The 27601-nt window shown below is 40.1% G+C and overlaps 2 long non-coding RNA genes across 3 annotated transcripts; one reads left to right on the top strand and one right to left on the bottom strand.

Annotated features, from left to right (window-relative positions):
* Positions 1 to 4958: 4958 nt before the first annotated feature.
* LOC142101980 (uncharacterized) lies at positions 4959 to 21409 on the top strand. Of its 2 annotated transcripts, XR_012679172.1 has the most exons (4): positions 4959 to 5056; positions 19411 to 19489; positions 20510 to 20602; positions 21295 to 21409. It is a non-coding gene; the product is annotated as an uncharacterized LOC142101980 (long non-coding RNA). The 2 variants fall into 2 exon arrangements; XR_012679171.1 differs by lacking the exon at positions 19411 to 19489.
* Positions 21203 to 25099, bottom strand: LOC142101981 (uncharacterized). Its single transcript, XR_012679173.1, has 2 exons — positions 23394 to 25099; positions 21203 to 21696 (listed from the first exon to the last, which is right to left on the bottom strand). It is a non-coding gene; the product is annotated as an uncharacterized LOC142101981 (long non-coding RNA).
* Between the last annotated feature and the right edge of the window lie 2502 nt (positions 25100 to 27601).

The raw sequence follows: 27601 nt of genomic DNA, 5'->3' as shown, positions 1-27601 counted from the left end.
GTAAGGAAAAAGGGGGAGAAGAGAGGCACAGTAAGGAAAAAGGGGGAGAAGAGAGGCACAGTAAGGGAAAAAAAGGGGGAGAAGAGAGGCACAGTAAGGAAAAAAGGGGGATAAGAGAGGCACAGTAAGGAAAAAGGGGATAAGAGAGGCACAGTAAGGAAAAAGGGGGATAAGAGAGGCACAGTAAGAAAAAAAGGATAAGAGAGGCACAGTAAGGAAAAAAGGGGGAGAAGAGAGGCACAGTAAGGAAAAAAAGGGGGAGAAGAGAGGCACAGTAAGGAAAAAAGGGGGAGAAGAGAGGCACAGTAAGGAAAAAGGGGGATAAGAGAGGCACAGTAAGGAAAAAAAGGGGATAAGAGAGGCACAGTAAGAAAAAAGGGGGAGAAGAGAGGCACAGTAAGGAAAAAAGGGGGATAAGAGAGGCACAGTAAGAAAAAAGGGGTATAAGAGAAGCACAGTAAGGAAAAAGGGGGAGAAGAGAGGCACAGTAAGGAAAAAGGGGGAGAAGAGAGGCACAGTAAGGAAAAAAGGGGGATAAGAGAGGCACAGTAAGAAAAAAGGGGTATAAGAGAAGCACAGTAAGGAAAAAAGGGGGAGAAGAGAGGCACAGTAAGGAAAAAAGGGGGAGAAGAGAGGCACAGTAAGAAAAAAAAGGGGTAGAAGAGACGCACAGTAAGGAAAAAGGGGGGTAAGAGAGGCACAGTAAGGAAAAAAGGGGGATAAGAGAGGCACAGTAAGAAAAAAGGGGGATAAGAGAGGCACAGTAAGAAAAAAAGGATGAGAGAGGCACAGTAAGGAAAAAAGGGGGAGAAGAGAGGCACAGTAAGGAAAAAAGGGGGAAAGAGGCACAGTAAGGAAAAAAGGGGGAAAAGAGAGGCACAGTAAGGAAAAAGGGGGAGAAGAGAGGCACAGTAAGGAAAAAAAGGGGGAGAAGAGAGGCACAGTAAGGAGAAAAGGGGGATAAGAGAGGCACAGTAAGGAAAAAGGGGATAAGAGAGGCATAGTAAGAAAAAAGGGGGATAAGAGAGGCACAGTAAGAAAAAAAGGATAAGAGAGGCACAGTAAGGAAAAAAGGGGGAGAAGAGAGGCACAGTAAGGAAAAAAGGGGGAGAAGAGAGGCACAGTAAGGAAAAAAGGGGGATAAGAGAGGCACAGTAAGGAAAAAAGGGGATAAGAGAGGCACAGTAAGAAAAAAGGGGGAGAAGAGAGGCACAGTAAGGAAAAAAGGGGGATAAGAGAGGCACAGTAAGAAAAAAGGGGTATAAGAGAAGCACAGTAAGGAAAAAGGGGGAGAAGAGAGGCACAGTAAGGAAAAAGGGGGAGAAGAGAGGCACAGTAAGGAAAAAAGGGGGATAAGAGAGGCACAGTAAGAAAAAAGGGGTATAAGAGAGGCACAGTAAGGAAAAAAGGGGGAGAAGAGAGGCACAGAAAGGAAAAAAGGGGGATAAGAGAGGCACAGTAAGAAAAAAGGGGGATAAGAGAGGCACAGTAAGAAAAAAGGAGAAGAGAAGCACAGTAAGGAAAAAGGGGGATAAGAGAGGCACAGTAAGGAAAAAAGGGGGATAAGAGAGGCACAGTAAGGAAAAAAGGGGGAGAAGAGAGGCACAGTAAGGAAAAAAGGGGGATAAGAGAGGCACAGTAAGAAAAAAGGGGTATAAGAGAAGCACAGTAAGGAAAAAGGGGGAGAAGAGAGGCACAGTAAGGAAAAAAGGGGGAGAAGAGAGGCACAGTAAAAAAAAGGGGGATAAGAGAGGCACAGTAAGAAAAAAGGGGTATAAGAGAAGCACAGTAAGGAAAAAGGGGGAGAAGAGAGGCACAGTAAGGAAAAAAGGGGGAGAAGAGAGGCACAGTAAAAAAGGGGGATAAGAGAGGCACAGTAAGAAAAAAGGGGGAGAAGAGAGGCACAGTAAGGAAAAAAGGGGGAGAAGAGAGGCACAGTAAGGAAAAAAGGGGGATAAGAGAGGCACAGTAAGAAAAAAGGGGGATAAGAGAGGCACAGTAAGAAAAAAGGGGGATAAGAGAGGCACAGTAAGGAAAAAGGGGGATAAGAGAGGCACAGTAAGGAAAAAAGGGGGAGAAGAGAGGCACAGTAAGGAAAAAAGGGGGATAAGAGAGGCACAGTAAGAAAAAAGGGGTATAAGAGAAGCACAGTAAGGAAAAAGGGGGAGAAGAGAGGCACAGTAAGGAAAAAAGGGGGAGAAGAGAGGCACAGTAAAAAAGGGGGATAAGAGAGGCACAGTAAGAAAAAAGGGGGAGAAGAGAGGCACAGTAAGGAAAAAAGGGGGAGAAGAGAGGCACAGTAAGGAAAAAAGGGGGATAAGAGAGGCACAGTAAGAAAAAAGGGGGATAAGAGAGGCACAGTAAGAAAAAAGGGGGATAAGAGAGGCACAGTAAGGAAAAAGGGGGATAAGAGAGGCACAGTAAGGAAAAAAGGGGGAGAAGAGAGGCACAGTAAGGAAAAAAGGGGGATAAGAGAGGCACAGTAAGAAAAAAGGGGTATAAGAGAAGCACAGTAAGGAAAAAGGGGGAGAAGAGAGGCACAGTAAGGAAAAAAGGGGGAGAAGAGAGGCACAGTAAAAAAAGGGGGATAAGAGAGGCACAGTAAGAAAAAAGGGGTATAAGAGAAGCACAGTAAGGAAAAAGGGGGAGAAGAGAGGCACAGTAAGGAAAAAAGGGGGAGAAGAGAGGCACAGTAAAAAAAGGGGGATAAGAGAGGCACAGTAAGAAAAAAGGGGGAAAAGAGAGGCACAGTAAGGAAAAAAGGGGGAGAAGAGAGGCACAGTAAGGAAAAAAGGGGGATAAGAGAGGCACAGTAAGAAAAAAGGGGGATAAGAGAGGCACAGTAAGAAAAAAGGGGGATAAGAGAGGCACAGTAAGGAAAAAGGGGGATAAGAGAGGCACAGTAAGGAAAAAGGGTGAGAGACACAGCATGAGGAAAAAGGGGGGGGGAGAGGCACAATAGTGGGGACAATGAATTAATTTAAGATGGGGTGGTTTGGGCCAGGGCCGGTGCTAGGGTCCACGGCGCCCTAGGCATTTTTAAAAAAGCGGCGCCCCCCCCCGCAAAAATCGCCGCCCCTCCCCCCCCGCAAAAATCGCCGCCCTCCTCTCCTTACCTTGTCTCACCACCGCCGCCTCTCTGCTCCGTCTCTTCCCCCCTCCACTCACTGACACTAGTAAGTGGAGGGGAGGAGACGGAGCAGAGAGGCGGCGGTGGTGACAAAATAGTCTCTTCCCCCCTCCCCGTGCATCTGAATGCTGTGCGGTGGCCGTGACAGGTATGGTCAGCGGTCGCCGCACAGTTTTAATGTCTTTTATTATTCTGTAGCGCCCTCTAGGCGCCCTCCAGAGCCCGGCACCCTAGGCAAGTGCCTAACCTTGCCTAATGGGAGCGCCGGGCCTGGTTTGGGCGCTACTGAATGTGGGGGTGAGTTTGGGGAGAATGAGGTCCCTTTATTAAATGTGCCTATGAATTATTTAATGGCAGTGACAGTTGCGGGAAATAGGTATATTTCTGAAATGTTAATACTATTAATTTATTGCTGGGGCTGTTTATGGGAGGGAAATAGGTTTATTTATTAAATGTGAATACTATTATTTTAATGTTGGGGCTGGAGGAAGGCCTAATTATTAATCATGGGTGGTACTGATTTAACGCTGGGGGTGGCTGTAATTTTCTAAATGTACCCATTTTTTTTTCCAAATAGGGGCCCTAACATTCCAGGATCCAGACAAGCAGCAACTAAAGAAACCTGCAGCACAGGTGGTGAAAGTGAGAATAACAGGTAGGAGAGAGCAGCAAAGTCTGTGAAATGTTGTTATTCTAGTGGGACAATCCCAATTTTTGGTGACCGTTCAATGGTGTACACAACAATGCAGGTTTTTTGTCTGTAGGAGGGTGGCCTGGCCATGCCCAATGATGCATTATCAATGGTATTTTAATTTGCGGTATCATTGCTAGTTTTAGTGTACGTTATCAATGGTATTTTTAATGTGTGATATCATTGCTAGTTTTAATGTGTGGTGTCAATAGTCATTTTAATGTGGTGTTTTGATGATTGTTTTGAAATACAGTATTTTAGTTTGTGGAAGCAATGATTTTTCTTATGCAGACATCCTAAGCGAGCCCTCTGGGAGAGCTGTAAGTGTCATAGTGTGGGCTGTAGGTGATGTAATGCAGGATGTGTCACTATGCCCTTAATTTTAGATCTTAGGGGCACCCCTGTCTTAAGTGCCCCGGGCCCCACGAAGCCTTAATCCAGCTCTGGTAACCCGCAGTCCCTACATGACAATCGTGTATTTTGTTTTCTCAAGGATCACACGTTAGCTCTGACATTTTTATATCATACTTACCAACTTTTGGCAATTGTTTTCCCCGGGAAATGGACTGGAGGGCGGGAGGGGGAGGGGCGCTGCAAACGCGTCATTGTGACCCCGCCCCCACGACAAAATGTCATTTCCATTGCGGGGGGCGGGGCCAAAATGACGCGATTCACCGCAAATCTCGTCATTTCGGTAAGGTAATTCCCATATGCGGGAGACTTGCCAGCTCTCCCGGGAGTCCGTGAGACCAACCCGAAATTCGGGAGTCTCCCGGACATTCCGGGAGAGTTGGCAAGTATGGTTTATATGCTATCGACAGGCCAGGCGCTTCCATTAGGCAGCTGGGACCTGGAGGGCGCCGCAGACAATTTATTTAAATGCAAAAAGTCTACAATAGACTTTCTTCATTGTTTTGCAGCGGCCGGCAGCTGTTTCAATGTCCCGGCAGTGTCTGTCAGAGATGTCAGCCTGTCAGTGAGAGACACTGCCAGCACATTGAAACAGCTGCCGACCGCTGCAAAACAATGATCACACTCATTGTCTGTCAGTGTCTGTCACAGACAGTGTGTATAAAGTTAGTTGCAGGACCCGCCCCCTCCCCTTCCAGCATGCTGTGCTCTGCTCCACCCCCCCCCCCCCTCTGAGGTGAGGAGCGGCCATTGCTGAAATATGAGTCCCCCACTGCATCTACTGCTGACTGCTGTGCTGACCATCCAGGAGGGAAGAAAAATAGGTAAATAAATGTTATATTGTAATTAAAATAGTTTTTTTAAAAAAATTAGGAAATAGGGTGCTCCACCCAGGAGCAAAAACTGAGGGAGTATAGTGGGGAAGTAAAAGCTATGAGGGGATGGGGATCTGTATTTACTTAATACTTATATTATTATTAAGATATTATGAATATTGATTCTAGTGCTCTCAGAATGTTAATCAGGACCTGGTTCCGATAAGCAATGTTCACAATGCTTTGAACTTTACTTTCTACACCAAGGGCTAGATTTACTAAACAGCGGGTTTGAAAAAGTGGAGATGTTGCCTATAGCGACCAATCAGATTCTAGCTGTCATTTTGTAGAATGCACTAAATAAATGACAGCTAGAATCTGATTGGTTGCTATAGGCAACATCTCCACTTTTTCAAACCCGCAGTTTAGTAAATCTAGCCCCAAGTGTGTTCCAAGTGTGGAAACTTATTTATTTCTGTGTTTACTTATGACTCATGAATACAACAAAAGTCTGTGTTTATACTAATTATATGTGCACATCTAGTTTTTTACATATAGCTTAAGATTCACAAGCAATACCTGAGATTGTAATTCATTTTCAATGTAGCTTCAGAAAGAGACTGTCTGAGTGAAAGGTATTTTATTCCATATAGGAATCTTATTTTTTTTATCTTCCTTATTAAAAACAAACATAACGCCATAGTAAAATACATTGGACTGACAATTAAAAATACAATCATATCGATTTATTAAAAATGACACTTTAAAAATCCATCCTCTGAGAATATTAATTCTCATAAATTATAATGGCACAAATAACTAGTTATATTGTAAATCATTTATTGCTTACATTAAACTTCAATCTTACCTCAATATTCAGTATCTTAACTGAAATACATTATTAAAGCCCACTTCCAGCACTGGGTATATATGTGTTTAAAAATCCAAATTTATTTAGTGTATCTCGTGTAATGTACAGGAAATAGAAAATTTGTCATTTTCATATTCATAATCTATGATTTCTATTTTTCTCCACATAGTTAGCTTCTATTGCTGTGCAAAAAATACAGGTGTAGAAAAATAATAGTCAATGATGAATACAAATATATATTTAAGAGACATAATGGGGCATATTCAATTGACGGCAGGATCGCCAAAAATCCCGCGCTCCAAAAATATTACCGTTAATACGGTAATCCTGCGCGTAAAAACCGTTGATACGGTAATTTACTCGCTGGATTTCAGTTCGCGGCTCAGGGAGCCGCGAGCTGAAATCCAGCGAGATATTACTGTATTAACGGTAATATTTTTGGAGCGCGGGATTTTCGGCGATCCCGCCGTCAATTGAATACGCCCCAATATGTCCTAATTTACTATGAAATGTGTATGCATATACTTTCTAACACAGTATCCGTCTTCAGTGAGAGATATTGGGTATAACTACTTTTCAGCAGAGAAAGTGAGCTACAGCAAAAAATGCATTTGAAGCAATCATGTTTTTTATGTGCACACATTGAGTTCTTCCACATCCCCCATTCTCTGTGCATTCATGATGCATATGATAGAAATGTGGCAGTTTTTAAACTGTTTTGTGTAAATTTCAATATTATTGAAACTGTACAAATAGAGAAGCCCTTGCTAATTTCAGACCAACTTTAAGTAAAAGTCTGTAAGCAAAGGGATGTCTTTGTGTTTTTAATAAAGCCCACATTGTTTATTGTAAATTTTGCATTGTTTTAATTGGAATTTCTTTCAGCACTGTAAAAATCCATTCTATTTATTTATAATATAATGGGATAGTTTTACATTTATTTTTTTTTAATTAAGAATTTATGTTTTAAAGAATGTATATATACATTCGATTTATGAGACACAGTGAAATAGGATTATGGTGTTTGAATGGAATATATAGCGTTTGTTTGTCTCTGGTTTAAAATGTGTCCTGGAGTTCCTGTGATGTTTGGAATGGATCGTGGAATGACAAAGTAGTTTGTAATGTGAACTTTGAAATAATGTGACTGATTGCTGAAGAAATTGAGTTAGTTAAAATGGCATCAATGTAATTCCATGCTTGCAAGATGGCTGCCAAGTTGATGCGATCATCATGATTGTACAAAATGGCTCCTCTGTGAGGTAAATAATATCTGCTGTAATGCTAGAAGTTTCCATGTGAATGCAATGTGTATAGTGAATAATGACTGTTGCAAACCATAATGAAGTTTACACTACACAGTTTGGAATATGACTGAAGTGAAATGAAATCATAGGTGAATAACTGATAGACGTTTATATGGGAGATCAATGAAGTTTATAGTTTGAGATTATGACTTTTTTTCAGATTTCGGGTTATATTGTTGTAAAGTTATGTGGAAGGTTGAAATGTGTGTTTTTGTTGAAAATGGAGTTTAGCTTGTGGGTCTTCCCCACTCACCCCACAGGTCAGCCCCCCTCCTCCCCCACCCACACACAAACACACACACAATACAGTCACACACCTTTAACAACAGGCGGAGCTGACTCACACACACCCTTAAACCACACAATAGCTAATCAATACACACACACAATGACTTGTATATTTATAAAACAGGCAATGAATGTAATGTATTGTATGAACATTTATGCTATACCACCTATATTAATAGAGCAAATGAAATCTGTTGAGTTTGTATAATATACTCTTATACTGTTTTATAATATATAATTTTACAATTAGAATGTTAATTAAGAATACAAAACATTTTAAATGAAGCTACATCTTGTGTGCAGTTTTCTTGATTTTAGCATAAGTTATTATATAAATATTGTTCCTGTGGATTTAGGGAAAATAAGAATGACATTTCTTAGGTTAAATCAGAACTACCTTTGCAAGGAGTTGGTTGACGGTAATAATGATAATGTTAATGTGATAATGTTATTAAATGGTCATCCATACATTTGCCAGACTATTAGGATTCATACACCAAAATAGACACCCTTTTATATTTGCCATGTACTTAATGTTTGGTTTGTAGGTATAACCAGAAGGCAGAGGGGCGAAGGCCCAATATTTCCTGTAAAACCGGGAAGGCACATATATGACTATTAGATATCAACTGACCATTCCTGACTACTGTCCCGTCAAACCATGAACTAAAATCTTCCGGAGATAGCCCTGGAGGGAAGTCTGGATTATAGGACAGCGGCGTAAGACATTTCATAGACATTTGAGTCCGCAGTCTAGCCCAGCACAGAAGGGTGGGTCCAATAGGTGGATGGGAAGAATGAGGACATTTAGGTAACCACAGAAGAACTCAGAAGGGATTCCCATCAAATGGCCCTCAATCATGACCCATTGTTTAGAATCCAATGCCTTAGTTCATTCCAATACCCTATTTAGTAGCATGATAATATTTAGAGAATAGGGATAGTTGTAAACCACCCTGTGATTTCCTCCTATAGAGAATATTATGGCTAAATCTTGGGGGGTTTCCCATCCCAGACAAACTCTGTGAAATATCTAGGAGGAATGTGAATAGGGAGTGTTTGGAGATGATATAAAAGTTTAAGTAGCATGCTCATTTTAATGATGTTTAATCTCCCTAGCCAGGAGAAGCCCATGGTGGCTTAGTGGCTAGCACTTCTGCCTGACAGCACAGAAGTCATGCGTTTCGATTCCCGACCATGACCTTATCTGTGTGGAATTTGTATGTTCTCCTTGTGTTTTTGTGGGTTTCCTCTGGGTGCTCCGGTTTCCTCCCACACTCCAAAAACATACTAGTAGGTTAATTGGCTGCTATAAAATTGACCCTTGTCTCTCTCTGTCTGTGTGTCTATGTTATGGAATTTAGACTGTAAGCTCCAATGGGGCAGGGACTGATGTGAGAGTTCTCTGTACAGCGCTGCGGAATTAGTAGCGCTATATAAATAGCTGATGATGAACACCGCCAGTTTCAAAACTCTGTCCGGAATTTAGGAATCAAGGGGATAAAATTTGCTTTGTATAGATCAGCCAGATCTTTCGTAAGTATAATCCCTAAATATTTGATGTGAGCAGGGGTGCCAGTGAAAGGGGAAGGAATGTTGGAGCCCCTTCAGATTCAACAGAGAATTCGAGAGATTCAAGGTCACAGACTTAGAATAATTAATTTTGACTTCTGGCAATTCCTGTGCATTCCATTCTTGAGTTATAAAGGTAAGTGACTCTTAATTTGATGTGGTAGGATATATAGTTTCTATGATGTGCATTGTTGGCCTATCCATTTAATTACCAAATGTTTTATGCATTATATGCAAAATGATATAAACAAGCAATTGAAATTTGTCTTATAGTTTTCAAGTGATGAATTTATTAGGAAAACCCATTTGTATCATGTTAATTTTGCTGTTTTGGAAAGGTATACTGATATCAAACCTACCGGAAAGTGTTTTCTGGTGGAGTCTATCAATAAAACACACACACACACACACACACACACACACACACACACACACACACACGTTTACAGTTCACTTTGTTTGAATCTTAATAGAAAAATATTTTATTTTCCATTTTAGGTAGATTTTCTTTGCTGTGCCAGGTGTTATAAAGAGACCAATGTAACAAAACCAGGTATAACTTGTGTAGGTACTGAACGGAAAAAATAACTTAACATTGATGTTAGGATGTGACTAGCCCTAAACCTGGATTGACCCAGGGGTGAGAAAACAGCCCCAATATTGAAATGGGTTACCAGGTGGATTCTCATACAGGCGTTTCTCTCTTGTTAAATATCAGATTGTAGAAAGAGGGAACTTGTTGTTTTGATCTGCATTTTTGTAGATATTTGTAGAAATCTTTATTTGTTTAGTAGTTGTAAATACCTAAAGCAATGTAATATACCTTAAATAGATTAGATATTTTGTGAATCTCTTGAGATTATAGTTATAGAGGAGCAGTTTGGATTCTGTTGAATCCAACAATTTTGACTTTTACCAACCTGTATAAAGATTTGAATTGAAATGGAATTTCCCACTCTCCTGTGATGTCAGAATTGTGTGCCCTTTGGACTATGGCTATACCACTCCTTCCTTGGACACCCATCATGTTGTGTTGGGAAGTGGGTAGAAGATGGTCATTTTTAAACAATATTGTGTGTGTTACATTGGACTATTATTGAATATTAAAAATACAAGGGCTATCAGTGCTCTTCCTCTTTATGTTCCTGAGACCTAACTACTGCCTGAGGTATAGATGGTGGTCCGCACCATCCCCTAGTTCAATATGTAGAGATTCTGTGCCGCAAATGGTTACCATATAATATAAATGTTGTTTTTTGCAAAATCAAATATATTAGACTGTCTTCAACAGACTAGTTCCTTGAAAGCATGTACTTCTATACAATTCAAACCAGTGGTGGAAGTGGGGGTGTATATAGCGGTATGCCATACTCCACTTCTCCTATTGCCTTCATTGTAAAACTATCACATTCCGTTCACTTACACTTTCCATACCGCCACTTCTAAATTTCTACATCGACCACTGATTCAAACCAAATAAACATAGTCACACCTTAAAACAGTGTTGTCCATTCAGAAGATGACATGAACAAGTCATGTGATGCAATATTAGTCTATGGAACTCAAAGTCTGTTACTTTGTTTCTGGAGGTGTAATACACAAGCACTAGCAGTGTAAATTACACACATATATGTGTAGTTCAGTTGGCTGATTAATAACTGATTAATTTCCCAGAAAGAGTGATAGGAAAGGAGAGCGAGAGAGAGCGAGACAGGAAAGGAGAGCTACAGAGAGAGAGAGAGAGAGTGACAGGAAAGGAGAGCTACAGAGAGAGAGAGAGTGACAGGAAAGGAGAGCTACAGAGGAAGAGAGAGTGACAGGAAAGGAGAGCTACAGAGAGAGAGAGAGAGAGTGACAGGAAAGGAGAGCTACAGAGAGAGAGAGAGAGTGACAGGAAAGGAGAGCTACAGAGAGAGAGAGAGTGACAGGAAAGGAGAGCTACAGAGGAAGAGAGAGTGACAGGAAAGGAGAGCTACAGAGAGAGAGAGAGTGACAGGAAAGGAGAGCTACAGAGAGAGAGAGAGAGTGACAGGAAAGGTGAGCTACAGAGGAAGAGAGAGTGACAGGAAAGGAGAGCTACAGAGAGAGAGAGAGAGACAGGAAAGGAGAGCTACAGAGGAAGAGAGAGTGACAGGAAAGGAGAGCTACAGAGAGAGAGAGTGTGACAGGAAAGGAGAGCTACAGAGAGAGAGAGTGACAGGAAAGGAGAGCTACAGAGAGAGAGAGAGTGACAGGAAAGGAGAGCTACAGAAGAAGAGAGAGTGACAGGAAAGGAGAGCTACAGAGAGAGAGAGAGAGAGTGACAGGAAAGGAGAGCTACAGAGAGAGAGAGAGTGACAGGAAAGGAGAGCTACAGAGGAAGAGAGAGTGACAGGAAAGGAGAGCTACAGAGAGAGAGAGAGAGAGTGACAGGAAGTGACAGGAAAGGAGAGCTACAGAGAGAGAGAGAGTGACAGGAAAGGAGAGCTACAGAGAAAGAGAGAGTGACAGGAAAGGAGAGCTACAGAGAAAGAGGGAGATATATTGCTGAATTAGGCTGATGGAAAAACAAGTAACAAGGCACAGAGAGGAAAATATCAATCGGGACAGAGCGTATGTTTGTCAATGTAATAACATATACTTGGGGAACTGAGAAAGCCAGTCACAGGATATACACCTTACAGATACAGATGTGAAGGTGTGAAATAGTTTCTGAAGGCCACTCCTGTAATATTTCCCATATTGGCTGTAGTTTTGTAACTTAACCACAAGATGACAGTGTTGTATCATGGCTCGAGAATGGTAAGTTATTAATATAATGTACTGTAATAAAAGTCTTTTGTCTGATACCTTAACCTCTTTACCTCCTTCATCTTATCACTTTAACCTTGAAGTAATGACACGAGACTTGAAATAGGGCACAAATAAATTATTTATTCATAAACATGGTGGAGGTGAATAAAGCAGTCAGACCGACGTGTGCCAGGCAAAACCCAACTGTCCTAGCATATCCTTAGGACTACTCACTGGGGAACAACCAAACCCCTGGGTTCAAGTGGGGGACCAACCAATCAAACCCCGGGCGTACATATCTACCTAAACGGGGCACCACGTCCTGAATCCACCGAACCTGCCCCTCCTCTGGGCTATACTGGAAGCAACCACAGGGCAACCCACACGGGCGGTGCCTGAAAACCGATACTAATAGCCGTTTCACTCGAAAGGAGGCGGGTTCACCATTACCGTAAATGTGCGCCCAAACCACTGGCCGTCGACTGTACTGCTTTTCAGCCCATAACTCCATCCGTCTTCACTGAGAAACATGCTGTCACCAACGCTGATATCCATCAACAGAGCATCCAGTCGCATCCTTTTCTCATCAAACGTAACAGGGAGGGTGGGTGGGCAACTTCCAAAACTGCCAAGGACTAAGCAAGCTCCGCCCATCCAACTTATAGCCCTAAACCCCTCCCCTATGACACCAGATGGGCGTACCCAAAGATTAACAGTTAACACTCCAGAGAATAGTTCAGTTAAAGATACAGCAAAGCTTTTATTATCCTTCGGTCCTATGCAGATCTCAGTTCTTATAAAGCTGAAAAAGGAACCTATTCATGTCACATTAATTATCATTTCTTATCAAAATGATAAGAAATGATTTAACGTTACTATTTATTAAAATTCTTCAGCTGGGACAATGGCTACGAAAGGAGTCTATTCCAGCTAATAGTCTATAGCAAAGTGATTGTAATCGAATGATAATAGCATAACAATAGTCCAGGCACTGCGCATATCTTTGCTTTATCGCAGGGTGGCAAAAAGAAAACCATTGAAATCTCTCTTGAAATGTTGCCTAAAATTTGCCAGAAAGGTTGTGGGAGATCTACCTACCGTGGGAAGGAAGATTCTATGGTCTGATTAGACCAAGGACCAATGTTTTAATATTAACCCTGATTGGTACAAGCCTAACACTGTGCATCACCACAGCGTGGTGGTGATACCATAATGCAGTGGGAATGCTTTCTGGGATTCAGGCACTGGAAAGGTTGTCCAAATAGAGGGCAAAATGGATAGAGCAACATATACAGAAATCTTGGAGGAAAATCTTCTGCAGTCTGCAAGACAACAAGAACTTGGTGGAGAAGATTTATAATCCAGCAGGGCACTGATCTAATGCAGTGTTTCCCAAACAGTGCAGGATTTCCAGATCACCAGTGATGTAATTAGGACCACCTGTGGATCTGTAACAATGTGTCAGTCAGTAATGAATACAGCTGTGCTCCAGCAAGGAGATTAGGAAAATATGTCCTGTTAGTGCTCCCTATGGACTGAGTTTGGAATTCACTGATCTAAAGTATACAGCAAATGCCACATTGAATTAGCTTAAATAAAAAAAAGCCACTAAGAATCTGTGAAATTATATAACGAATTCTGATACCCAACAATCTCCATCCAATCTAATGAAGCTCAAACAATATTGAAAAGACAATTAGGTGAAAATAACAGTGACCAGATATGATAAGCTGATAGAGTCTTGTCCACATACACTGGTAGCTGATACTTCTATCAAGTATTAAAACAAAGAGGTTGAATACCTATGTACTGAATTATGTTTTTTTTTATTTGTAATTAATTAAGAAAAAACTTTAGCGTTATTTTCTATTTGACCTTACAGGGTGTTTTGATTTAATGAAGTTAAAAAAAGTAAAATGTGAAAAATGCCAAAGGTGTGAATACTTCCTAAATGAGGGACCTACATAAATTGCCTCATCTCAAATATATATCCATAAGTTGAAAGTAGATATAGTAAGTAAAATATAATACACCCTCCCCTGATACTAACCTATGCACATAAGGCACCAAAACAATAATTTGAGTGTGAGCTCTTCCCTTCTAATTATTGGGTTTTCTTCTTCGGTTGGTGCTGTTACTAGTGTTATTTTCAGAAATTGTGATATTACATTATAATATGTCAGTAAGTATAGTGATCTTTAACAACAAGAAATACCTAACATGGTAAGCACATTGTAACGAGCTCCAAAACCAGCCACAGGCACCTAGTTCAGTTACATATTATTAATATCAATTTTATTGAGCAATGTTTCCATATAGGAAAAAATATTTTGGATACTTTCAGTTTCAATGAAACCATTGTCTGCATCTCGCCACCACTCCATTGAATCAGATACACTTCTATGCTCTCTGGGCTGGTCCCTTACCTGGCAACAAATGACTACAGTAAAATAAATGATTCTATTGGCTCGCAGAGTCCTGCTGGTATTGTGGCTGAAGATGTCAGCACTGGGTCTGTCTGTGGAGCTTGTTGCTGTGTACTTGAGAAGGGACTTTTTGCTTTAGCAATTCCTTTCCTCCCAACAAGTCACAACCTGTTAGAAGGTTCACTTCTCAATTCCATGTTGCACAACTGAAGAAATGAATGTTTGAAGTATGGTTCTGTACACAGATTAACATGTCAAACAGTGCACCCATCAGGATTATACTGAGGTGGTCTACAAACACCTTACAGCACCTAGTAAAAGGTGGTAGTGCAGGGGGTCACTCCAGCGTTCATTCATATCAGAATTCTGTATCTCACTTATCATTAGTAAAGGTTGTAAAAGCTGTGGTCCATTTAGAAAACTATTCATGCATATCATTAAGAAAGTGTTTTTGGAGGAATTACTATGCATTATGTACTATTTATGAAAATAATATTGTCAGTACAGGGCAAGGGACCTAGGGTTAGATTTACTAAGCTGCGGGTTTGAAAAAGTGGGGATGTTGCCTATAGCAACCAATCAGATTCTAGCTGTCATTTTGTAGAAGGTACTAAATAAATGAAAGCTAGAATCTGATTGGTTGCTATAGGCAACATCCCCACTTTTTCAAACCCGCAGCTTAGTAAATCTAGCCCCTAATGTTCACCAAAAAGAACTCACGTCATTATTTATATAACCTGTCATTTTTAGTTTACACCACTTTCTTGAAGAAGCAGGAAACACGTCAAAGTGGTGTTTTATTTCTACTGTCTAAAGGAATTATTGATCAGTCTACATGGGATCACAGTGATTTCTCTATTGAAAATCATTGGGAAAGAAATATTCTATATAGCACCAGCATAGTCGGTAGTTTTACAATTGGAAGCAAATATAGTAATAATACAAGACTCAGAATTAACAGGCAGACAAAGTTGTAAGAGGGCCCTGCTTACAATCCTTAGAGAAATAGAAGTTTGATACACAAGGTTTAAGTGACACTTATTGCATTTTGCATCAGCAAGATAGCAATGGGAAAAAAGTCCTTAGTGGGCTATGTGATCCATGCAGTGGTCACAGTTTTTTTGAATATAGAAGGATAATAAATGTAAGCTTGTGTGAACTTTCTAGTGTGGTGGTAATTGGGTAGAATAGTCAGGGTTTCCCAAACCCAATCCTCAGGGCTCCCCAACAGTGCATGTTTTCCATATCTCCTTGCTGGAGCACAGGTGTATTCATTACTGACTGACACATTGTAACAGATCCACAGGTGGTCCTAATTATGTCACATGTGATCCAGAAAACCTTCACTGTTGGGGAGCCCTGAGGACTGGGTTTGGGAAACCCTGGTCTAGGGAGATTCATAAGATGGCTCAAGTATTTGCTTAAAGAGATGAGTTTTCCGCAAACATTTGAAGGTTTGGAAGCAAGGGGATCTGTGCAAGGGGGACATTCCACAGAGTGGGTTCCGTTCAGAATAAAAGTGTAAAAATCAGGAATGGGAGCAGGTAATTAGTGTGGGTGAGAGGTCAAATCTTGAGTAGTGCGGAGGAGTCGAGCTGGGAGATATTTTGAGACAAGTGAAGAGATGTATGTTGGTACATTTTTGTTAATAGCTTTATATGTTAGAAGACATATTTTATATTTGATTCGATAAAATATAGGCATTCAATGTAGAGATTGGCAGAGCAGAGCAACAGTACTGGAACCTCTTACAAGGAAAATTAGTCTAGCTGCTGCATTCAGAATAGATTGTAGAGGTGGAAGTCTGGTTAAGAGAAGACTAGTAAGGAGACATTTGCAATAGTCAATGTTGGGGATTATGAGTGCATGTAATAAAGTTTTTGCAGTATCTTGTGGGGGATATGTGTGTATTCTGGAAATGTTTCTTAGATGTAAGTAACAGGATTTGGATACAGATTGGATGTGGGGAAGAAATGACAGTTTTGAGTCAAGGATGATAAGTAGGCAGTGAGTTTCATGTCGAGAACGTATCCAGGATGAAACGGCAGAGATAAATTCCAAATCATGGTCCATCACAGATGGTGAGAAATCTGTAGAGGATAGGTAAAGTTGGGTATCATTGACATAGTGGTGATACTGACATCCAAAGGAACTTATTAGTTTTCCAAGAGAAGAAGTGTAGATAGAAAATAGTAGAGGGCCAAGCACTGAGCTTGTGGCCCTTCAGCTGATAGAGGAAGTGGAGAGGAGGTGGATCCAGATAAAATCTCGCAACTGCAGACCAGCAGGGACATGCAGATACACCTCTCAAGAGGTTTAACATTTGCACACGCGACAGGGCAAATACATGCGGATAATGATGACGCATGCCCGATTACTTCACTGTTTCTGATTGGATGATCGTAGAATCGCCTGCACAGCGGACATCATTATATTCATCTAGCACAACTATATGAACGTGTTTCTTCCTAGCTCAGTGAATATTAGCATTTATAGATAAGAGAACAGAACTGGACCCACTTATTTACCTTGCTAAAATAAAAGTATATTATATTGCTTAATTGATACAATATTAACCATAAACAGTCAACATTGTGTCACTCAGGATGGCTTCCACATCACTTCTTGTATTGCTGCTATTACTAGTTTCATTTTTGAGAAATGGTCTAATTATAATAAAATATGCCAGTAAGAATTATGATCTTCAATAACTGTTTTGTAAAAATGTTTATAAATAAATACCTCCTACAGTTAGCAAATTGTCACCTGCCCCAACACCAGTCAGTCACCCAGGCCAAATATCAACTATAGAAAGTTTCCATATTGAAAAAAATATGAATTTCAGACACTTTCAATTTGAATGAGACAATTGTCTGCATCTCGCCACCACTCAGTGAATCAGATACACTTCTCGGCTCCCTGGGCTGGTCCCTTATCCGGCAACAAATGACTGCAATAAAATAAATGCTCCTATTGGCTCTCAGAGATCTACTCAGTAGCGTGGCTGGGAATGTGATCACACTGGGTTTATTTGTGGAACTTGTTGTTGTGCTTTCTGCCAGGGACTTTTTTCTTAAAGCTGCACAAGCACCTAGTAAAATGTGGTTGTGCAAGGCCCCCTCCCCCCCTTCCCGTCGTTCATAACCAGAATTTTCTGTGTCACTTAAATATCATTATTCATTTTTAAATTTGTTTTAAAAGCTATTCAGTTATGTCTTTAAGAAAGTGTTTTGGGGGAATTAGTGTATATCATACTTGCCAACTCTCCCGGAATGTTCGGGAGACTCCCGAAATTCGGGTAGGCCTCCCGGACTCCGCGGAGGGCAGCAAATATCCTGCAAACCGGATCTTCCGGTCAAAATTATGCCATTCACGGCGAATCGCGTCATTTTGGCCCCGCCCCCCACAGCAAAAACTGCATTTTGCCACAGGGGGCGGGGCCAAAAGGACACGATTCACCGCGCCCCGCCCCTCCCTCCCTCCAACCCTGCCCCTCTGCCTGGGATCTCCCGAAATGAAGTTCCAAAAGGTTGGCCGGTATGGTATATATTATGTACTATTCAGTATAATATAAATGATTGTCAGTATGGGGTCAGTCAGTTAGTGGTTCACCAATAGGAACAGACGTCATGGTTTATGTACCTGTCATTTTTAGTTCACACCGCTTTCCTAATTAAACGTGTAAATGTGCTGTTTTTTATTTCTGCTGTCTAAAAGAATTATTGATCAGTCTACATGCTCCTGCTGTATTACTATGATTTATTGCACAACAAAAATTATGAGTGCTTTACTATTATTATTACTATTATTAACATATATTTATATAGTACCAGCATAATCCGTAGCACTTTACAATTGGAAGCAAACAGTAATAAAGCAAGACTGGGTATTAACATGCTGACAAAGTAATAATAATATATATTAATACTCAACTTGGTGTGAGCTTATATAAACATGAGGATATACTTATATAATAAAATGCTCCTTACATCATCAGAGGTTTGAGTCAACATATAAGCTCATTACCTTATAAATTGTGTCAACTATAATCATATGACCATTGGTTCCAATCAAGATAACCTCAGTACACACAGCATACATTTTCAGTTGCAATGGCATCTTAGGTAGTCAAATATAATTAGAAGAGGAGTGACTATCATATACTGATTAGCTTTATATATATTGATAACAAGTAGCAGGGCATAGCAATTCAATTTGCTATTTTAATTCACTTTAGTCACTTTAATATTTCGCTATTCAATTAGGAGGTATATTTTAAGTATATTAATAAAGTAAAAGTTTTTTATTTTTAACAAGTAGATCGCTGAGTGCCTTTCAATACACAATTCTTCCTATCCTCTTCATGCTTCAATAATAGCTATTTGTGTAATAGTGCACCACCCAGTAAACTATTCTAACATTTGTAATTATATTTTGATACTGGAATAGCGATACCTAGTGCAGTGGTACCCTCCTTGTAGTATGCTGACAAAGTTGCAAGAGGTGATGCAAAGAGGATTATCTTCCGCACTAGAGTTGTGGAGCCTACACTAAAAACGCTCCTCAAATAAAAATATACATGTATATTTTTATTTGAGGAGCGTTTTTTATGTGTGCACAATAAACGATAATGCAGTAGATCCTCTCTTTTCTCTCTGATTCCATAGTTGGTAGAGTTTCCAGCTGGCAGAGAGGGAGGAAGTGATGAGAGGTTTTTGCTGAAAGGCTGATGATTACCGGAGACATTGTAAGCACAGGTCCATTGGGGACATCACGTTTGAAGAGCACAAGATCCATAGGTGTCTATAATTAGTATTTCACGGTGGAAAGAGGAATCTATGGGCTTGGGAGCTCTATATCCTATTATAGGGACTTATTACACTATCACGTTCTCTTTTGTTATGAGCTTGAATTTCAGATTGAAAGACAGTTTCATATACAGGAAGAATTCCACAGTGTCAAGTGATTTTGGAGAATTGATTTATTCCCTTGTGTGTTAAAGAGTGAGTGCCAAATATATGTGTATATTTAATTCTCTCAAGAAACTTGGATGAGCATGGGAACTGAAAGATGGGATGGTAACTTGCAAAAGAGTTTGGGTCAGAATTTGTTTGTTGTTTCTTTCAGAATAGGAATAATTACCATATACTTGAATAATGAGGGATTTACGCCAGTGATGTTCTACGCTACAGGAGAGTTTTTCAAGGTAACCTGTTTTCTTGAGGCTGAGATCGTTGTTGATGCCGAGAGAAAAGAGTAGCTGGAGCCACTTAATCAAGGGCTGCTGCTAGGGTTTGAATACGATGTGGGACTGCCAGATCAGGGCAGCAGAATGTAGAAATTGTGGAGAGAAGTTGTTGCAGAAAAGAATTGTTAGAAATCAATACAATTGAAATTGCTGCAGGTATGTGAACTCCTGGTATAGAGTACAAAGATGATGGTGAGTGGAGGAGAGCTTACAAGTGATCAGGTGATGGTCAGAGAGAGGGAAAGAAGTGTTAAAGATGATCTCCCCGTAAGATTGATGGCTTTAGTCATCGGGGTCAAGTCTCCGCATGGTTTAGGGCTTGATAAATAGGCCCCTGTGTGAGCCACGTTTCTGTTATTGCCAGAAGTTTGAGGTTGTTTGAGAGGAAGAAGTCATGGAATGAGATTAGTTTGTTACAAACAGTTCATGAATTCGATAGGGCACATTGGATGAGGGATCCCTTGTACCCATAAAAAAAGAAATTTCATCAATGAGCTTTTTTTTTTGCACATTATAGGGGCAGTAAATGGAACTCATGTAGCCCTGGTACTATCAGGAAGAAATGAATCCATTTATAGAAATCTAGGATCACATGTTAAGTGCGCATTGACTAACAGTCAATGTAACCATAGATGATGTTAATAATTCCAGTGTCCAATATGAACAATTAATTATTATATATAAAAATATGTGTATATCTAGAATCAATCCATTTATAGAAATTTAAAACACTTCTATTTCATTAATGTTCAGCCGATATGTGATGCATGTCTCCACAATCGGAGCCTGGCAGTGAAATATCCAGGAAGTGCCCATGGCGCATGTGACATTATCATGGTTTTGTGTCAAAAGTATTCACTTAATTTGCCATCTCTACATCATTTGTTTGAAATTGTATTGTTTGTTTTGAAAGAAAGATCACAACACACACATACATAGGTCATGTTAATTTACATTTGTTTTGTTCTATCATTTTAGGAGATAATACACATCCTTTCTACTCCTCACTCCTATATTACATACAAGCACAGAGCATGAAGTCACTTACAATGCTGCGCATGCCTCCACCAGGTCGGTCATCAAACTGACTTTTATTATTTCTAAAGCCTGATTTCATTGCCTTGAATGGTCTGGTGAAGCCCTTATGTATGCACCGGATGTGGTGTCCAATATTATTGTTCTGTGTGTCATATTTCATAACATCACTGTTTGGATGAGGAGGTTGAGGTTGCTGGCAATAAGGCAAAATACGTTGCCCAGGAGCCTGTCGACTCCCAGTAATATGCGTCCATCAGGGAATATGTGTTTCAACAATTCTTTACTTGTAAGTGTCATTTATAAATACATAAATTATTGAAATTATAACATATACTGTAACCTTAAATTTGTGCATACAAATAATAGAATTATTTAGTGACACCATGATAACTATGGATGAGTCTTTGACACAATTATGGATTTATGCTGCATGCAAATATGATTGAAATATGGCAATTACATCTTATGACATGTTAATTGTTTATGAAAAGAAATGTTTCATGTCTTTTTAGCACATGTAACCACACTGCATATATTTCTCCAGAATGCCAAATGTAAGTGCTTTCTTTACTAAGGTCACCATATAGTTTGATTTATTGTCTTCCCTAATTGTGAATAATTGACAAATGTCCAAAAAAGTCAAAATCTGGCTTTATTGATTTTCATTTTTTGTAAGATTATTGTAATCATTTACATTTTGTTAAATGTTTGTTGCACTTGTCAAGCCACCCAAGCACTGAAGGCTGGCGGAGAAGATGCAGGCGTTAAATCTTCTACTGCCTCATGCTAATTCTGCCTGGGTACAGATGTGGGCCTAGATCCTGAGGCCACAGGAACCAGGCGACTCAGATTTGCTGCCAGGGATTGTCCAACCCTCTCTACAGCTGTTATTAGTTGTTCCTGCTGGCCCTTACTCTTCCAGAGGGTTAGGCTAATATCGGACATAATTCCTTCTATATTGTTGTTACTTTGCTCTAAATCTTTCAGGGGTAGCACAAATGGTGTATGTGTGGGACCAGCAGGAGGAGAGGGGGTAGTCGTCTCTAGCAGTTCCTCTCTGTCCTCCTCCATCTCTTCATGTGTCCTCCTCTTCTGACTGATCTCTGTGGTGGGTGGCTGCTTCACATCTAAGAATAAAAATGGAAATTAATATAAATCAATTTCTTTTGTCATAGCAAGTAGTATTTAATGTTATTAATACAATTAAAAAGGATGAAGGTTAACACAACATTTCACTTTGATGCATAATTATGGCAAATGTGGAACAATAATAAGTGGGTGATTAATAACTGTACGTTATAAATACAAATACCCATATGTAACAGCATGGGCCTAGATGCTGAAGAATTGCAAATAATTGCATCTAGCCTATTTTAGCATTATTTTCAGCAAGGAATGACGTTAATAATCACCATTGCAATATTATAGTCAATCATAAGACCAGATGTTATGACAGAAAATACATGATTATTATTTCTATATAGGTTTTACATAAATCGATATGCAGTTGGTGCTACTAGCCTTAGTGGTACTTTTCCCATGTGAATGGCTCGAATAAGGAGTTAACCACACTCCTGGAAAATTGTAAATTAGAAAGTTATTCGATGCTCAAAACATACAGTGTTTAGTCAAAAGTATGTCAATTCAAATGAGAAAGTATATTCAATGCACGTAGTAAATAGTCAGCGTAGGTATTAGTTATCACCTGTCATGTCACGGGGCAGCCCTGTGGCTTAGTGGTTAGCACTTCTGCCTTACAGCACTGGGGTCATGAGTTTTCAATTCCCAGATACACTTCTTGGTCGCCTGGGCTGGTCGCTTACCCGGCAACAAATGACTACAGCAAAATAAATGCTCCCATTGGCTCTCGGAGCCCTGCTCAGTAGCGTGGCTGGGAATGTGATCCCTGGGTCTATTTGTGGAACTTGTTATTGTGTACTTTGGAAGGGACTTTTTCCCTCAGAAACCCCTCTCCTCCCAGCAAGCTACAAGCTATTGGAAGGTGCAGCTCTCAATTCCATATTGCGCAAATTTAGAAATGAATGTAGATGACATGTTTCTGTACACTGAGTAATGAATCAAACAGTCACCCGTCACATTATAATGAGGTGGTTTACAAGCACCTTAAAGCTACACTAGCAGCAACTGAAAGGTGATAGTACAGGGGCTCCTTCCCCTCCAAATAGACTGCTGTAATCACACCTTAAGTATTGTAACAAGGAGGTTGAATGCTTATGTAATAATATTTGTTATTTGTAATTCATTAAGAAAAAAGCTTTAGCGTTCTTTTTATTTGAGCTTCAAAAATATTTTGTTTTGAACAGTGGTGAGAATTCCAAAATAAATCTATTTTCAAAATGAGGGACCCAAATAAATTGCCTCACCTCAAATATGATTTTATATGTAGAAAGTAGATGTCAGTAAAATATGAGACACCCTCCCATAATCAGAGGTGGGCTGGGCCGAGGGGGAATCGGTCCCCCGGGCCGCTCAGTCTCACCGCGGGATGCAGCTGCGTCAGCACACAGGCGGCCGCATCACATGACACGCGATGCGGCCGCCTGTGCGCCCCCCCGGGCTGAAATCTGCCAGGCAGCGCCTGCCCATAATACTACTGGATGCACATAGAGCACCAAAACAATAATTTGAGTGTGAGCTCTTCCCATCTAATTACTGAGTTTTCTTTCTATCAATTATATTGCATCATATTTTCATATAGAATTTTTTTTTCAGACAATTTCAGTTTGAATGAGACAGTTGTCTGCATCTCCCCCAGCCTCAATGAATCAGATACACTTCTCAACTCCCTGGTCTGGTACCCTACCTGGCAACAAATGACTGCAGTAAAAGAAACGCTTCCATTGTCTCCCAGAGTCCATCTCAGTAGCTTGGCTGGGAATATGATACTGTGTTTATATGAGGAACTTGTTGTGCTGTCTGCTAGGGGACTTTTTACTCTAGATACCCCTCTACTCCCAGCAAACTACAACCTATTAGAGGTTGCAGCTGTCAATTCCACATTGCACAACTGCAGAAATGTAATATGCACGATATGTTTCAGTGCACAGAGTAACAAGTCAAACAGTGCACCCATCACTATTATACTGAGGTGGTTTACAAGCACCTTAAAGCTGCACTGACACAAAGTAAAAGATGTTAGTGTAGGGCAGGGATCGGCAACCCCCAGCATGCGTCACAGATGTGGAACGCCAACCACTTCTGCCTGGCACACTTGAGCTCGCCTGAGCTCCGCAGCTGCCTCACTAAATCAGCCTATGATGGTCAAAACGGAGCTTCAGCACATACGCATGCAGCTGTTTCAGCCATCATCGTCTGCTTTAGTGAAGTAACTATCAGTAGCTCGTTAGGGAACGGAGGAGTCAAGGTGACTATGAGGAACTCTATAAATTGGGGACACAGCAATGTGACATACTATAAATTGGGGGCACATCCGTGTGGCATACTATACATTAGGCCAATAGTCAGCTTCCTCCATGTGTGCTGAAAGAAACCAAAAAACTAAAATAAAAATACATGCAAACCTAATTTGTCAAACAGACAGGACTTACTAGAGACGTGTACTGTTACATAACTTTAAAATGTTAGGCCTCTAGCTCCAAATGCATTTTCCCGCACATTAGACGCTAATTTCTGAGGAGATGTTTGCATGTATTTTTATTTTAGTTTCTTTCAGCACACATTGAGGAAGCTGACTATTGGCCTCCCCCACCACCAACTGTGGGCGAAATGTCCAAGTTTGTAGAGGAAATGGAAAGCCTCCACAAACAACAAGCCAAATGTATTGCTAATTTCAAGCAAAAAATGGCTTACTGAGCAACATTGTGCGACTGATTTTTTTTTTTTCCTGTTCTGTTATTTTATTGTAATATAGATACTGGTAACATTCAATATATGTGGAATAATTTTAGTAACTTGAGATAAGGGTGTGCTTAGTGGGGGCTTATAAATACAAAACATACTTTCTTCCATACATGCCCACTGTCTGAACCTCTGGGAGTTCAGATAGGTCTGGAAACGCGCAGTGGGTGATGGGAGCAATCCTGATGCGACTTGCATCAAATTGCGTCATTTAGGCCCTGCCCACTTTCATTAAAGGAGGTGGTCTAATCAGCCTGGCGTCCGGGAGGACTCTTAAAAATCGGTGAGTATCCAGGACATTCCGGGAGAGTAAGCAGTATGCTTTGTTCTATTGACTGATGCCTCAAATGTACATTTTCAATCACGTGTACCTCACCAAACATTCTATATATAATTATTGTTTTCATTTTACTTTCTGGCAACTTGAATTGTGCACATTTTCCTGCAGGTTCCACTAAATACATTCTTTTATATTTTTCACTTCCTACTTTTCTATCTTCCATCTGTGTTTTTTACTTCAAGCCCTGTGGGTTTTTTTGCCCTTGGATATGACACAGAACCGCCCTTTGGATACTACTGTATACAAAACACAAAGAAGTGCAGAGGAAGCCACAAAGATAATGCCACTTATTGAGTAAATGTTGCGGGGAGCATGTACAAACCTATGCATTAAACTTGCATCTTGGTTGGATACCCCTTTAATTATGTAATCACCAATTCTTCTATAACATCACACTGATCAAAGAGCAGGTAAAGCCAATTATTGACATGAATCTTCCTCATTATCATCACCATTTATTTATTCGGTTTCTAAAGTGAATTTAAAGGATGACATTTTTGGGGTACAAAATTGTGACAGGGAGAGGTATAAACTGAAATTAATTTTAAAATATAAGAGAATTGTTGTTCTCCCAAGTAAAAAGAAAGAAAGATGTAATAAGGTTTTAACCTTGATATGTTCCTGTGGTAAAGCTCTGTAAAATAAACATTGGTGTGTGTTAGAGGGGGGGGGGTTTGGTGAAGCAGGTTTGATTTTAAATTAAGAGCGATTTTCTACATTTCTAAATGCAGAGGTTTGTGTTCACATACCATGTTGACCTCCCAGCATACAAAATCCAAAAATTTGCCCAGAAAACAAGCAACCAGACATACAAACCTCCTAAAAAACCATAATGGGTAATAGTTAAAAACCACTACAGAGAGTGGGTTTGTAGGCAAAGGACAAATAACCACACATGCATTCAATATATTGTACAAGTAGACTTGTTCCGAAATGGGCCCCAAAGCACTATGTATGGATTGTTGTGTATGACAAGAGGAAGCACAGCAGTATAGTAATTAGCAAATACTTGCTTAGGACAGTTTGGTGACACTATTGTAGGTTCAGATTTATTGATTACATAGATGATTCCAAACTTGCTACCAAATACATAGCAAAGAAATCAGTGGTCTGTTTGGCAAAGTTCCTTGGATAAAAACATAAGCAGGCTTGAAGCATTGGAGAAATATTTCAACATGTCGGGAAACGCGAAATGCACAACTCCAAAATCCAGGCCAACGTACCCTGTTGAATGTGAAACAAACAATTACTAAGCCAATATTAGCTCACAAAGAACTTGCGTTTATGTACCTAGCTTATGCCTTGGTGCACTTGAAGGTGGACACTGTATTGTAATGTGAAAAGTGTCTGGTAAGGTTCTACACAGTATTCTCTGTAATAGTGGCTTGTGGGTTTGAGCTATATCTTGGTTTGAGAGTGTTGAATTTGACAGGAAAGTAACCCCAAACCTATAAGTAACACAAATAGCACATGGCCATATGCTGACTTAGCAGACCCACAAAGTAATGGTTACAAACATCAATATTGTCTGCAGCGCACACACTTGACAGTTACATTTTAGTGATGCAAACACTATAGATTGTTATGAGCGTTTTATCACTATCCAATAACGGTTGTCGGATCTCGAATTTGTGTTTCCAACGCACAAAGATTTATTCTCAAAAAGTAGCAGAATATATTCAAGCGAAATAATAATAAGTACGTTACTTATCGCAGGCGCTCTGGATCCAGTGCACAGTCATTCAGGTCTGAAGTCTGTGGTCAAGGTAACTGAACACTAGATGAGGAGGTGCTGCTTATATGCCCACAGAGATACAGTAAACAATGCAGATGGTATAGCTTGCTTCTATTGGTCCAGGTTTCAGGAAGGCCCAGGGGGTTGCACATCATAGGCTGATTCAATCTAAGGAATCCAAAGGTGGGGGCCATCTCTCCAGGGGATGAGCTCTGTTCTTCCCGCCAAAACTCCAATTACAATCAGTCCATTAGCATTTCACAGTCAATATCATATTAAAGGTTTATTCCCTAACATCAATAACTATGCAATGTGCGATCTCTTCGCCGAATGCACCGAGCAGCTGCTGATGTAAAGGGGATTAATATGATATCAGACATGACATATTTCCTTTAACCTGAACCATATGTATCGCTAATATGCATATAACTTATATTATTACATATAAACACTACTATATTTCGACATAAATAACTATGTGTTGCGACTACGATTAATGTGTACTATTTACAAATGTGTGTGTTTGTGCGAATGTATACTAAAGTGTTAAAAACTGTTATTGCCACATGTTGCGGCCGGATACGCCCTTCCACGCCATAGCGTGCTCTACGCATAATTTCAGACAAAGACAATCAAGTTTGCTCGATATTAATTGAAATGACTTTATCCAATTTGCTGACTTCGACAAGATACTTAGATTTGTCAACAGCCTTCACCATGGCCACATCCACCAACTCCAATGGCAAATGCTAAGGCACTGAGGCCAGCACAATAGGCTTGAAGGGTGAAACAGCCTGTATATATATAAAATGCACAAAAATATTGTAACAAATGTGCCCTTCTCAACACTGTATGTGTTGCACAATAACATATAAACCTCACATGCCTCAATGAACACTGTTAGGCTAGAATTTAAAAACAAATATTTCACATTAACACTTTTAAGCTAATGGCCATTGACATACTAGACCATTCTGCCCTTTAATTAAATAGCTAATACAAGCGGCAAATGTGCAATGTTTGGACTGTTCAAACTGAACACTACATTTCAACACAAGGACATTGATGCTGGCACATT

Source organism: Mixophyes fleayi, chromosome 9, assembly GCF_038048845.1.
Source record: "Mixophyes fleayi isolate aMixFle1 chromosome 9, aMixFle1.hap1, whole genome shotgun sequence".
NCBI lineage: Eukaryota > Metazoa > Chordata > Amphibia > Anura > Limnodynastidae > Mixophyes > Mixophyes fleayi.
The sequence above is the reverse complement of the archived record's forward strand: the minus strand, read 5'-3'. Positions and strand labels throughout refer to the sequence as shown.